The following is an 11,653-nucleotide window of genomic DNA, read 5'->3' on the forward strand; positions in this document are numbered from 1 at the left end:
TTATCAATGTTTAAAACATAAAACTACATGACTCAAGCTCCCCAAGCATTCTCAACATGTGATAACAAACAACCTCTAAAAACAAAACATAGCTTTTAGTAGTGCCTTAAGTCAAGCAGTACCACTTACTCATCCTAAATATGTTCCAGAGTTTGGACCCAAAAATATATTCTGGGGACTTCCCTGGCAGTCCAGTGGTTAAGACTCCATGCTTCCGCTGCAGGGGGCACAGGTTTGATCCCTGGTCAGGGAACTAAGATCCCACATGCTGCATAGCAAGGCCAAAAAAAAAAAAACATATTCCAAGCTTGTAGCCTACCTTAGCAATTTTGTCATAGATTTCTCTTTTTTCTACAGAAAGAAGTTTTTTCTTAAAAGTTACAATATTGAAGTTAGGTGTTGTTTTTCTATGTACTTCGTCCAAGATATTTCTCTCCCTGGGTCTCAAAGATCATGAAAGATGCACAGGTCAACATTTGAACTGACTTTCTCTCCTAAACATCTTACCCACTGCATAATAGCCTCTATATCAGTCTGCAGAAGCCTTTGATATTTGCCATCATGGTTCATTGATATTCCTGATAGTCCAAAGTTTTTCCTCTCAAAACACACAAAAATTACAATAGCTTCGACTTTATCTATTACTCATGCTATTCACTGTCTAAATGAAATTGCTGCAAAAGTGTTTGATGTTTCCTTGCATGTTGTTTTTGTTTTGCAGAAAAAATCCAGGAAGTGTGTGTGTGTGTGTGTGTGTGTGTGTGTGTGTGTGTGTGTTGTTCGTAGTAAGGGTGAAAAGAAGACATAAATCTTATCTGACACTTTTTCTAGAGTCCTGATCAAGAATCTGTACTGGGGCTTCCCTGGTGGCGCAGTGGTTGAGAGTCTGCCTGCCAATGCAGGGGACACGGGTTCGTGCCCCGGTCTGGGAAGATCCCACATGCCGCGGAGCAACTGGGCCCGTGAGCCAAAATTACTGAGCCTGCGCATCTGGAGCCTGTGCTCCGCAACAAGAGAGGCTGCGATAGTGAGAGGCCCGCGCACCGTGATGAAGAGTGGCCCCCGCTCGCCACAACTAGAGAAAGCCCTCGCACAGAAACGGAGACCCAACACAGCCAAAAATAAATAAATAAATAAAGCAAACTGTCAACAAGTAAAAATAAACACTATTATATAAAAAAAAAAAAAGAATTTGTACTGAAATCTGAATTTTCAAAAATGGTGGTAAGTTAGACATGTCTCATCTCATCAAATAGACTATAAACTCCTTGAGGATAGAAATCATGGCTTGCGTTTCTTTGGAGTTGCTGACGGTACTCAGAATAGTGCCCCTTGAGAGTACTTTTGGAATCAAATAAAATCAACCTAGAGGGTTAAATTAAGCCATAGAGCAGTTCCTACACTGTTCTTAAATCTTGTAAGTGTCCTTCTGTAATTCATTAAGTTTAGACTTGACATATAACTTACTATATGGTGTTATAATTGAATGACAAAAACGGCATTGAATGACAAAAGCCATCACTGCCTACGTAGTTTTTCTACTTCTTTGGTGGACTACTGACATAAGAATTTAAAAAGCATGACTGCTGGGTATAAGGTAGGCTCAAGGATGTATTATACTACACGGGAATATAGCTAATATTTTATAATAACTGTAAATGGAAAGTAACTTTTAAAATTGTATAAAAAACATTTAAGGAAAATGTGGCTAGCAGTGACAAATCCTCAAACATCTGAATGGATTACACTTAACATTGTTTACAAGGGCAGAAATTGCAGAACTTAAAAATGAAATTGTACAGTACACAATTAGGTTTGAGATGATTAGGTGGTATCTGCGGTATTAAGTAAAATCACAAGTGTCAATAGTAGGCAACTATTTTTGCATAAACACTAATTTACGAAAGAAATTAAAATGTTGAGATGATTAATTTCTTTTCATTTATCCAAAATGAATATACCCTTATAGCACTCCACAAGGAGACAATATGCATTTTTTACAATTTAGATTACTTACTTCCAAAAGAATGAAAGATCATCAGTGAGAACATTGTCATCATATTTAGTGATGAATGTTAATCGATGAGCATATTTGCAAAGTAGCAACACGGAGACAGTAGCCTAAATATTCACCTTAAAATTCAATCAATGGCTGTCTCTTTGCACAGGGTGGCTATGGATTGCTCATCACTGACTTATGTAGAAGGCCACATAAACATTTGTCTTATATTTTGAACAGTAAATTTGGTTGTTTTAGATATTTATGTTTAGATATTTATGTTATGTATAGCTATTCAGTCATTGTTGCTTAGCAACATAATGATTCTTCCTATAGAGAGGTGCAAAATATATATATATATATATATACACATATATATAAACATGTATAAAATCTTGTAAAAATGAATACCATTTAATAAACTATCTTATCGTTTCCAAACACAAAATATCTCTTTGCATACTGATATTAACATTGTAGCATATAATTTACTAATATTTTAGAAAAACATTTAGAAAGAAGTAGTACATTAAAAATATACTCTAGCGGGCTTCCCTGGTGGCGCAGTGGTTGAGAGTCCGCCTGCCGATGCAGGAGACACGGGTTCGTGCCCCGGTCTGGGAGGATCCCACATGCCGCGGAGCGGCTGGGCCCGTGAGCCATGGCCGTTGAGCCTGCGCGTCCGGAGCCTGTGCTCCGCAACGGGACAGGCCACAACAGTGAGAGGCCCACATACTGCAAAAAAATATATATATATATATATACTCTAGCAAAAAAGTCTAAGAAAGAAAAAAGGCAAGAAACTGGAAATTTAAAACTCAATACTATGATCTTTACTTTCACCATCAATGCTAATAAAAACCACTCAGGAGAGGCAGAGAGTGAAGAGAAAATAAACTTGTTAGAAAACAGTATAAAATGATTAAGACCTTTAGGACAATCAGTCCTGGACTTTATCCTAAATAGCTGAAAAATGATACAAGTGTTCTCTTTACGTGAGCGTTACCATATACATAAGTGCTATTTATTAGAATGCAAGATAATTTGGAACTGTAAAACTCTGCCAAAATAGTCTAACATGTTTTTGATGTCTCAAAAGATATTTCAGGGCTTCCCCGGTGGCACAGTGGTTGAGTATCCTCCTGCCAATGAAGCGGACATGGGTTCGAGCCCTGGTCCGTGAAGACCCCACATGCCACAGAGCAACTAAGCCTGTGCACCACAACTACTGAGCCTGCGCTCTAGAGCCCGTGAGTCACAACTACTGAAGTCCAGGTGCCACAACTACTGAAGCCCACGCGCCTAGAGCCCTTGCTCCACAACGAGAAGCCACCGCAATGGGAAGCCTGCACACCGCAACGAAGAGTAGCCCCCGCTCGCCACAACTAGAGAAAAGCCCCGTGCGTGGCAACAAAGACCCAATGCAGCCAAAAACAAGTAAATAAATAAATTAAATAAATCTCTGTAAAAAAGATATTTCAGCTTATTTTAGGTATCTTAAGGTCTCATTATAAACAATTCTTACTGCACAATACAGTGAAAGTTATCTTAGTTTTCTTATTTTTTCTAATTCTGAATGAAAGAGATGATTATACAGCCAATACCTGACTTAAAAACAGTTGATGCTTCAAAACTGATCCCTGGTCAGTTGTTTGAAATTGTTAATATATTTCCCCTTTTCCCTTTTTAAAAAGTTACAGACTTCTGCTTCCACCCAAGATGGAGAAACAGGGACAAGATCTATCCTCCTATCTGAAACAACAAAAAACTGAAAATATACGAGACAATGGCTTGCAAGGCACTGACATCAGGCAACAAAAGACAGCAATCACCAAGAGATGGGAAACAAAGAGACGAGCCCTATGACTGTCATGAGAGAGTTTCCAGAGCATTCCAGTGCAGGAAGGAAGAAACCAGGTGGAGACTGGAGACTCCCTGAGCTGAGAAGATGGAACTGACACTCTGAAGAGACAAAAGCAACTGGAGTTCTCAGGAAAGAGTAGCAAAAGGAGAAATTGCACACAGAGAGAATATCATAATACCTGAAGATCTGTAAGTCACCCCTGTAAGTATTCACCTGTGTACTGATCCGTGCATGCACTGAGGAAACTACATGAGGCTTGGGAAAGAACCACCCAAAATAATTAAGGGTTACAATGCCCAATGCTCACACAAGGCAGGGAATAGTGCCTGTTGCCACCAGCCAAACTGAATAACCCTGAATAACTGAGGGACAGTAGTAGAGTACACACAAGTTTTTTTTTACCTCAGTAATGGAAAATGATTAGCTTAAAAACGAGCACTGCTCTGGTACCTAACAAATCTTAAAAGTAACACCTGAAATGATCAATTTCTTAAGAAGTGTAACTACATCACAGAACAAAGCGCAATAATATTTATAAAAATAGACATAAACTGTACCCAGCAAAGTAAAATTTACAATGCCTGGTGAAACTCACAATGCCAATCAAAAATTATCAGACATGCAAAGAAGCAAGAAAATATGACTCATAAGAAGAAGTAATTCAATTGAGTAGGACCAACCCAGAACCAATACATACGTTAGAATTATCCAACAGGAACACTAAAACAATTAAACTGTATTCCATGTATTCAAAAAGGTATGTAGAGACATGGAAGATATTTTAAAAATTTAAAGACCTTAATAAAAATTCTAGAGACTAAAATAAAAACACTAGATGGAATAAATGGCAAAAAGAAAAATTAATATACTGAAAACATGACAACAGAATCTATCAGAAATGAAATACATAGAGCAAAGGGAATCAAAAAAGAAGTGGAAAAGCAACAGTGAGCTGTGGGGCAGTTTTAAGCACATGTAATTGGAGTCACAGGAGAGGAGTTGGAGGATGGGACTGAATAATTTTTGAAGATATAATGCCTAAAAACATTCCAAATTTGACGAAAATTATAATTGCATATCATACCTCAGTAAATCTGAGGTATGATATGCATGAAAAAAACTACCTCAAGTCACATTGTAATTAAATGGCTCAAAACCTGTGAGAAACAAACAAACAAACTTAAAAGCAGTCAAAGAAAAAATGGCACACTATGTAAGAGGAACAAAGATAAGGACTACATCAAATTTGTCACCAGAAACAATGCAAGACAAAAGATAGTAGAGCAATATCTTTATTACACTGAAAGAAAAAACTTAGAACATATCTTTCAAGAACAAAGGCAAAATAAAGACTTTCAGATATACAGAGGTTGAAAGAATTCATCACACACCTGCACTCCAAGAATGACCTTCAGGATGAACAAAATGATGCCAGAAGGAAATCTGATCCACACAAGGAATGAAGAGCACCAGAAAATACATAAATAATACATGGGTAAAACATGAAGGAGCTTTGTACTATTATGTAAAGCTCTTTAAAAGATACTAATTGTTTAGGGAGAAAATATTTGCAAATGAATCAATGGACAAAGGATTAATCTCCAAAATATACAAACAGCTCATGCAGCTCAATATTAAAAAAACAAGCAACCCAGTCAAAACATGGGCAGAAGACCTAAATAGACATTTCTCCAAAGAAGTCATACAGATGGCCAAGAAGCACATGAAAAGATGCTCAACATCACTAATTATTAGAGAAATGCAAATCAGAACTACAATGAGGTATCCCCTCACACCAGTTAGAATTGGCATCATCAGAAAATCTACAAACAACAAATGCTGAAGAGGGTGTGGAGAAAAGGGAACCCTCTTGCACTGCTGGTGGGAATGTAAATTGATACAGCCACTATGGAGAATAGTATGGAGGTTCCTTAAAAAACTACAAATAGAACTACCATATGACCCAGCAATCCCACTACTGGGCATATACCCTGAGAAAACCATAATTCAAAAAGAGACATGTACCAAAATATTCATTGCAGCTCTATTCACAATAGCCCGGAGCTGGAAACAACCTAAGTGTCCATCATCGGATGAATGGATAAAGAAGATGTGGCACATATATACAATGGAATATTACTCAGCCATAAAAAGAAACGAAACTGAGCTATTTGTAATGAGGTGGATAGACCTAGAGTCTGTCATACAGAGTGAAGTTAGTCAGAAAGAGAAAGACAAATACCGTATGCTAACACATATATACGGAATTAAAAAAAAAAAAATGTCATGAAGAACCTAGGGGCAAAACGGGAATAAAGACACAGACCTACTTGGGAATGGACTTGAGGATATGGGGAGGGGGAAGGGTAAGCTGTGACAAAGCGAAAGAGAGGCATGGACATATATACACTACCAAACGTAAGGTAGATAGATAGTGGGAAGCAGCCGCAGAGCACAGGGAGATCAGCTCGGTGCTTTGTGACCGCCTGGAGGGGTGGGATGGGGAGGGTGGGAGGGAGGGAGATGCATGAGGGAAGGGATGTGGGAACAGATGTATATGTATGACTGATTCACTTTGTTATAAAGCAGAAACTAATTTAAAAAATAAATAAATAAACTTTAAAAAAAAAAAAAAAAAAAAGACACATGCACCCCAATGTTCATTGCAGCACTATTTACAATAGCCAGGTCATGGAAGCAATCTAAATGCCCATCGACAGATGACTGGTTAAAGAAGACGTAGTACATATATACAATGGAATATAACTCAGCCATAAAAAGGAACGAAATTGGGTCATTTGTAGAGACGTGGATGGATCTAGAGACTGTCATACAGGGTGAAGTAAGTCAGAAAGAGAAAAACAAATATCGTATATTAACGCATATATGTGGAACCTAGAAAAATGGTACAGATGAACCAGTTTGCAGGGCAGAAATGGAGACACAGATGTAGAGAACAAACGTATGGACACCAAGGGGGGAAAGCGGCGGGGGTGGTGGCTGTGGGATGAATTGGGAGATTGGGATTGATATATATATACTAATATGTATAAAATAGATAACTAATAAGAGCCTGTTGTATAAAAAAATAAATTAAATTAAATTCAAAAATTCAAAAAAAAAGATACTAATTGTTTAAACAAAAGTAGAAACCATGTATCATGGGGTTTATAATAAATGTAAAAGTAAAATGTATGTCTGTGTTAGTTCAAAGGCTGGCACAGAAGAAATGGAAGCACACTATAAATTTAGTATACTATTGATTAAATGGTATAACATCATTTGAAGGGAGAGTGTAATGAGCTAAAGATGTATACTACAATCTTTAAATCAGCCACTAAAATAGCAGAAGATTTACAGCCATTCAGCCAACAAATGAATTAAAATTAAATCACAAAAAGTGTTCAGTTAATCCCAAAGAAGCCAGAAAATTTTGGAAAAGGGAATAAAGAACTGGTGGGAGAAATCGAAATCAAGCAGCAAAATGATAGATTTAAACCAAACCATTTGAACAAACACAAAATATGTAAATGGTCTAAACACCTCAATTAATAGGCAGAGGTTTTCCAGTTGGATAAATAAACAAGACACAACAATATGCTGCCCATAAGAAATTCACTTCAAATATAAAGACACAAATAGGTCACAGGTATGAGGATGGTAAAAGAAACACCATGTTAACAGCAATCAAAAGAAAGCTGAAATCTTTATATCAATATCAGAAAAAGTAGATTTCAGAACAAAGAATACTATCAGATATAAAGAAGGTCATTTCCTAATGATAAATAGGTCAATTCATCAAGAGGACATAATAATCCTAGACATTTATACACATAATAAGAGAACTTCAAATTACATGAAATGAAAACTGACAAAAAACTACAATGAGAAATAGACAAAGCCACAACAGTAGAAGATTTCAATATCTTTCAATAATTGATAGAACAAGTAAAGATCAATAAGGATATAGAAAATTTGAACATCATTATTAACCAACTGGCATAATTCACATTTATAGAACATTATACCCAGCAACAGAATACAAAATTCTTATCTTCATGCACACATTACACTTCCAAGGTAGACCATATTCCAAGTCATACTAAATATTTCAATAAATTCAAAAAATTCAAATCATACAAGTATGTTTTCTGACCACAGTAGCAGGAAATAAGTATTCCATAATAGAAATATTTGGGGAAGAATCTCCAAATATTTGGAAAGTAAATAACACACCTCGATATAACCTATGGGTCACAAGAAATCAAAAGAGAAATTAGAAATTTTGATCTGATTAAAACAAAAATACAACATATAAAAATTTGTGGGCCGCGCCCTGCCTTTGCCCTTGCCACACCGCCTGCTCGGGAGCGAGTCAGGTGGCGGCACTGGCTACGGCGTGGCTGCTCCTGGCGGCTGCCGCCTGTGCACAGCGGCAGCAGGACTTCTACGACTTCAAGGTGGTCAGCATCCAGGGGTGTCGCTGGAGAAGCACCGCGGCTCGGTGTCCCTGGTGGTGAACATGGCTAGCGAGTGAGGCTTGACAGACCAGCACTACCAGGCCCTGCAGCAGATACAGCGGGACCTGCGGTCCCATCACTTCAACGTGCTTGCGTTCCTCTGCAACCAGTTTGGCCAACAGACACCCGACAGCAGGAGATGGAGAGCTTTGCCCGCCGCACCTACAGTGTCTCTTTCCCCATGTTTTGCAAGATCGCAGTCACCGGCACTGGTGCCCACCCTGCCTTCAAGTACCTGACCCAGACTTCTGGGAAGGAGCCCACCGGGAACTTCTGTAAGTACCTAGTGGCCCCAGTTGGAAAGGTGATAGGGCGCTTGGGACCCAACCATGTCGGTGGAGGAGATCGGGTCCCAGATTATAGCGCTTGTGAGGAAGCTCATCCTGAAGAAGCGAGAAGACTTAAAATCACTTTCCCTCCTCTCCCACTGTCCCCTCCCCTCCCCGCGCTGTGCACAAGTGACCAAAGCAAACCCAAATGGTACTACAAAGGGAGAGACTACTGACTCTACTTCCTTCACTCTTATCCCACCGACCCCAGCACTCCTGTCGCAGGAAAATTCTAGTCGTTTGATTCTTTGAATCTTAGAGCAACCTGTAGGAAGCCCTGACCAGTGAGAGCTCTTGACCAAATGACTCAGTAAGAACCTCTAGTCCATGAAAACATGTGGCAAATAGAAGTATCTGAAGCAATAATCTCCTACCTGTTATGAACTCTGTAAAATGGGGCCAACTCCTACCTCACAGGGCTGTTGTAAGGATGAGGATGAAAGGCCTATGAAAGTGTCTAGGGCAGTGACAGCTAACTAGGAGGCATTCAAAAATTCTTTTCTGCAGATGAATGAAAAAATAAGTTGTGATCAATAAAAACTTGAAGGTCCCCCCCCACCAAAAAAAATAATTTGTGGGCTTCCTCTAAAGCAGAACTTAGAAGAAAATTTATAGTACTAACTGTCTATATTAGAAAAGTGAAAAGGTCTTAAATCAAAGACCTCAGCTTCCAATTTAAAAAACTAGAAAGGAGGAGCAAGTTTAACAGAGTGAGCCAAAGGAAGGAAATAATAAATGTTAAAAAAAATCGGGGAAAAAGTAATAGAGAATATCAATGATATCAAAAGCTGGTTTTTTGAGAACTTTAATAAAATTGATAAACTTCTAGCCAGACTTATAAGGGAAAGATGTGAGATAACACAAATTATCAACACTGGGAAGGAGAGAAATGACATCACTGCAGATTCTAAACATATTAAAGGGATAATAAGGATAGACAAGTTTATAGCAATAAGTTCAACAACTTGGATAAAGTGGAGAGATAACTTGAAAGACACAAACTAACAAAAATCACTCGAAAATAAGCTTGGATATTCTGAGGAGCCTCTCTACGGCTATCAAAGAAATTGAGTTTGTTGTTACAAACCTTCCCACAAAGAAAACTCCGGCACAGATGGCTTCACTGGTGAATTTTCCCAAACATTAAAGAAAGAATTACCATTCTACATAAACTCTTCCAGAAAATGGATAATGAGTGAATACTTCCCAACTCTTCTAAATGAGGCCAGCATTACTCTGATAGCAAAACCAGACAAAAACATAACAGAAGAGAAATCACAGAAGGTATCCCTCATGAACATAGCTGAAAAAGTCCTCAGCAAAATAATAAAAAATCAGATGAAACAAAAAATAAGGATAATACGTGATGACCAAGTGGAGTTTATTCCAGAAATGCAAGGTTGATTTAACGTTCAAAAATCCATCAACATTATTCCCCATATCAACAACCAAAAGAGAAAATAATATGATCACCTCGATAGGACTCAGAAAAAGCATTTGAAAAAAGGCACTATCCATTCCTGATTTTTAAGGAAATCTCTTAACAAAGCAGGAACAGAAGAAAATTTCTACAACGTGTTATACATGGTGGTTAAGTTTACAGGGTAACCCACAAATCTATTTAGTTCTTGTATAAATTGTTATATCTATGCAATTGTCAAGAATTGGAGGCAACACTCTTGAAATCTATAGCCTGGGATTTCAGTTACTCATATTCCTTCAGTGCCAGGATCCCTTGGAAGTAAGCTGGCTGCTGGCTCAGCAAACCTGGGCTAATCTATAGAACTTGGTCACACTAAAGTGTACATAATCAGTCTCAACTCTATTAAAGGGATGAAGACAGAAGACCACAGAGCATCTAGAGGAGATGGAAGAAGCAGTGGAATTTCTTACCTTTTTTAATCCTATAGGACTCTTATTGTCCATCTCTGTCCCAGAATAAAGACACAATTTTAATAGGTGTTAATAAACCTATGGGAGAAGAGAGCATAGAGGAGGAGGACTTTTCCAGGCTACACCAAACTTAAATGGGCTAAGATCTATAGACGTCATGGATCTGAAAGAGGGGAGAGGGTTCTATCACAGGACTTTCAGCCCATTAACCAAAATAATTCGTGTACTCACTGTAGCCTGAAGTCAAAGCTGCTTTCTCAAGGCCTGTGCTTTCCTGCAGAATCAGTCTCGTTGTCTCGTAGTTCAGAAACCTAAAGGGAAGGAATCATACTATTTAGCTCTCAATAAAGGCTACCACAGTCCTTCAGACTCCACAGATTTAGCCCAAAATGATAGAGAAAGAAACTATGAACGTACATTTCCTGTTCATTTCTCTCGGGGAAGTACCTGTATGGGAGTATGTGATCTACACCCGTACCCCACGCACACATGCAAGACTATTTCTGCTTCAGCTCTGGAATCCCACGCTGTCTAACCTTATCACTCCTCCCCGGGAATCCCCTCTCCACCCCTCCTCTCTCCTCTGCTGGCCTGGGTGGTGAGAAATTGGTGCATCATTTATATACATCAGGCAGGTAGATTTCTGGATCCTGCAGAGGAGATGAGAAGAAGGAAGGATGAGGTGCAGGACAATAGATCCCATGTAAAAGAGCAAGAAATTCATCTGCTTCATATCCTGACTGAGGGCGAGTCCTATTGACAGCCCTCAACTGCGAACAGATCATTAAACACTGTCCACAGAGGTACTTAAGAGATTTCATTGCTAGAGAAGCAATTAGCTCTCAGGGGATGGAGGCTACTTGCCATCCTACGCTTCCCTTCCTTCCTTCCTTCCATAATTACTGAGTATCTTTTCTACGTCAAGTACTGTGCTAGGTTCTAGGGATACAATGACAAGTGTAGCATACCTTGAAGAACCTGCGAAGTCTAAACAGAGGCAAACAGATATGCTGGCATGTACAGGCAATAAACACTTAGTAATATAATA

At 38.6% G+C, this 11,653-nt stretch overlaps 1 pseudogene across 1 annotated transcript; it reads left to right on the forward strand.

Moving 5' to 3' along the window:
* The first annotated feature begins 3,785 nt into the window (after positions 1-3,785).
* LOC308622309 (glutathione peroxidase 7-like) lies at positions 3,786-8,964 on the forward strand (annotated as a pseudogene). Its single transcript has 2 exons — positions 3,786-3,916; positions 8,239-8,964. The product of its transcript is annotated as a glutathione peroxidase 7-like (transcript).
* Positions 8,965-11,653: the final 2,689 nt, after the last annotated feature.

This window comes from Mesoplodon bidens, assembly GCF_964165515.1.
Source record: "Mesoplodon bidens genome assembly, chromosome: 9".
NCBI classification, from domain to species: Eukaryota; Metazoa; Chordata; class Mammalia; order Artiodactyla; family Ziphiidae; genus Mesoplodon; species Mesoplodon bidens.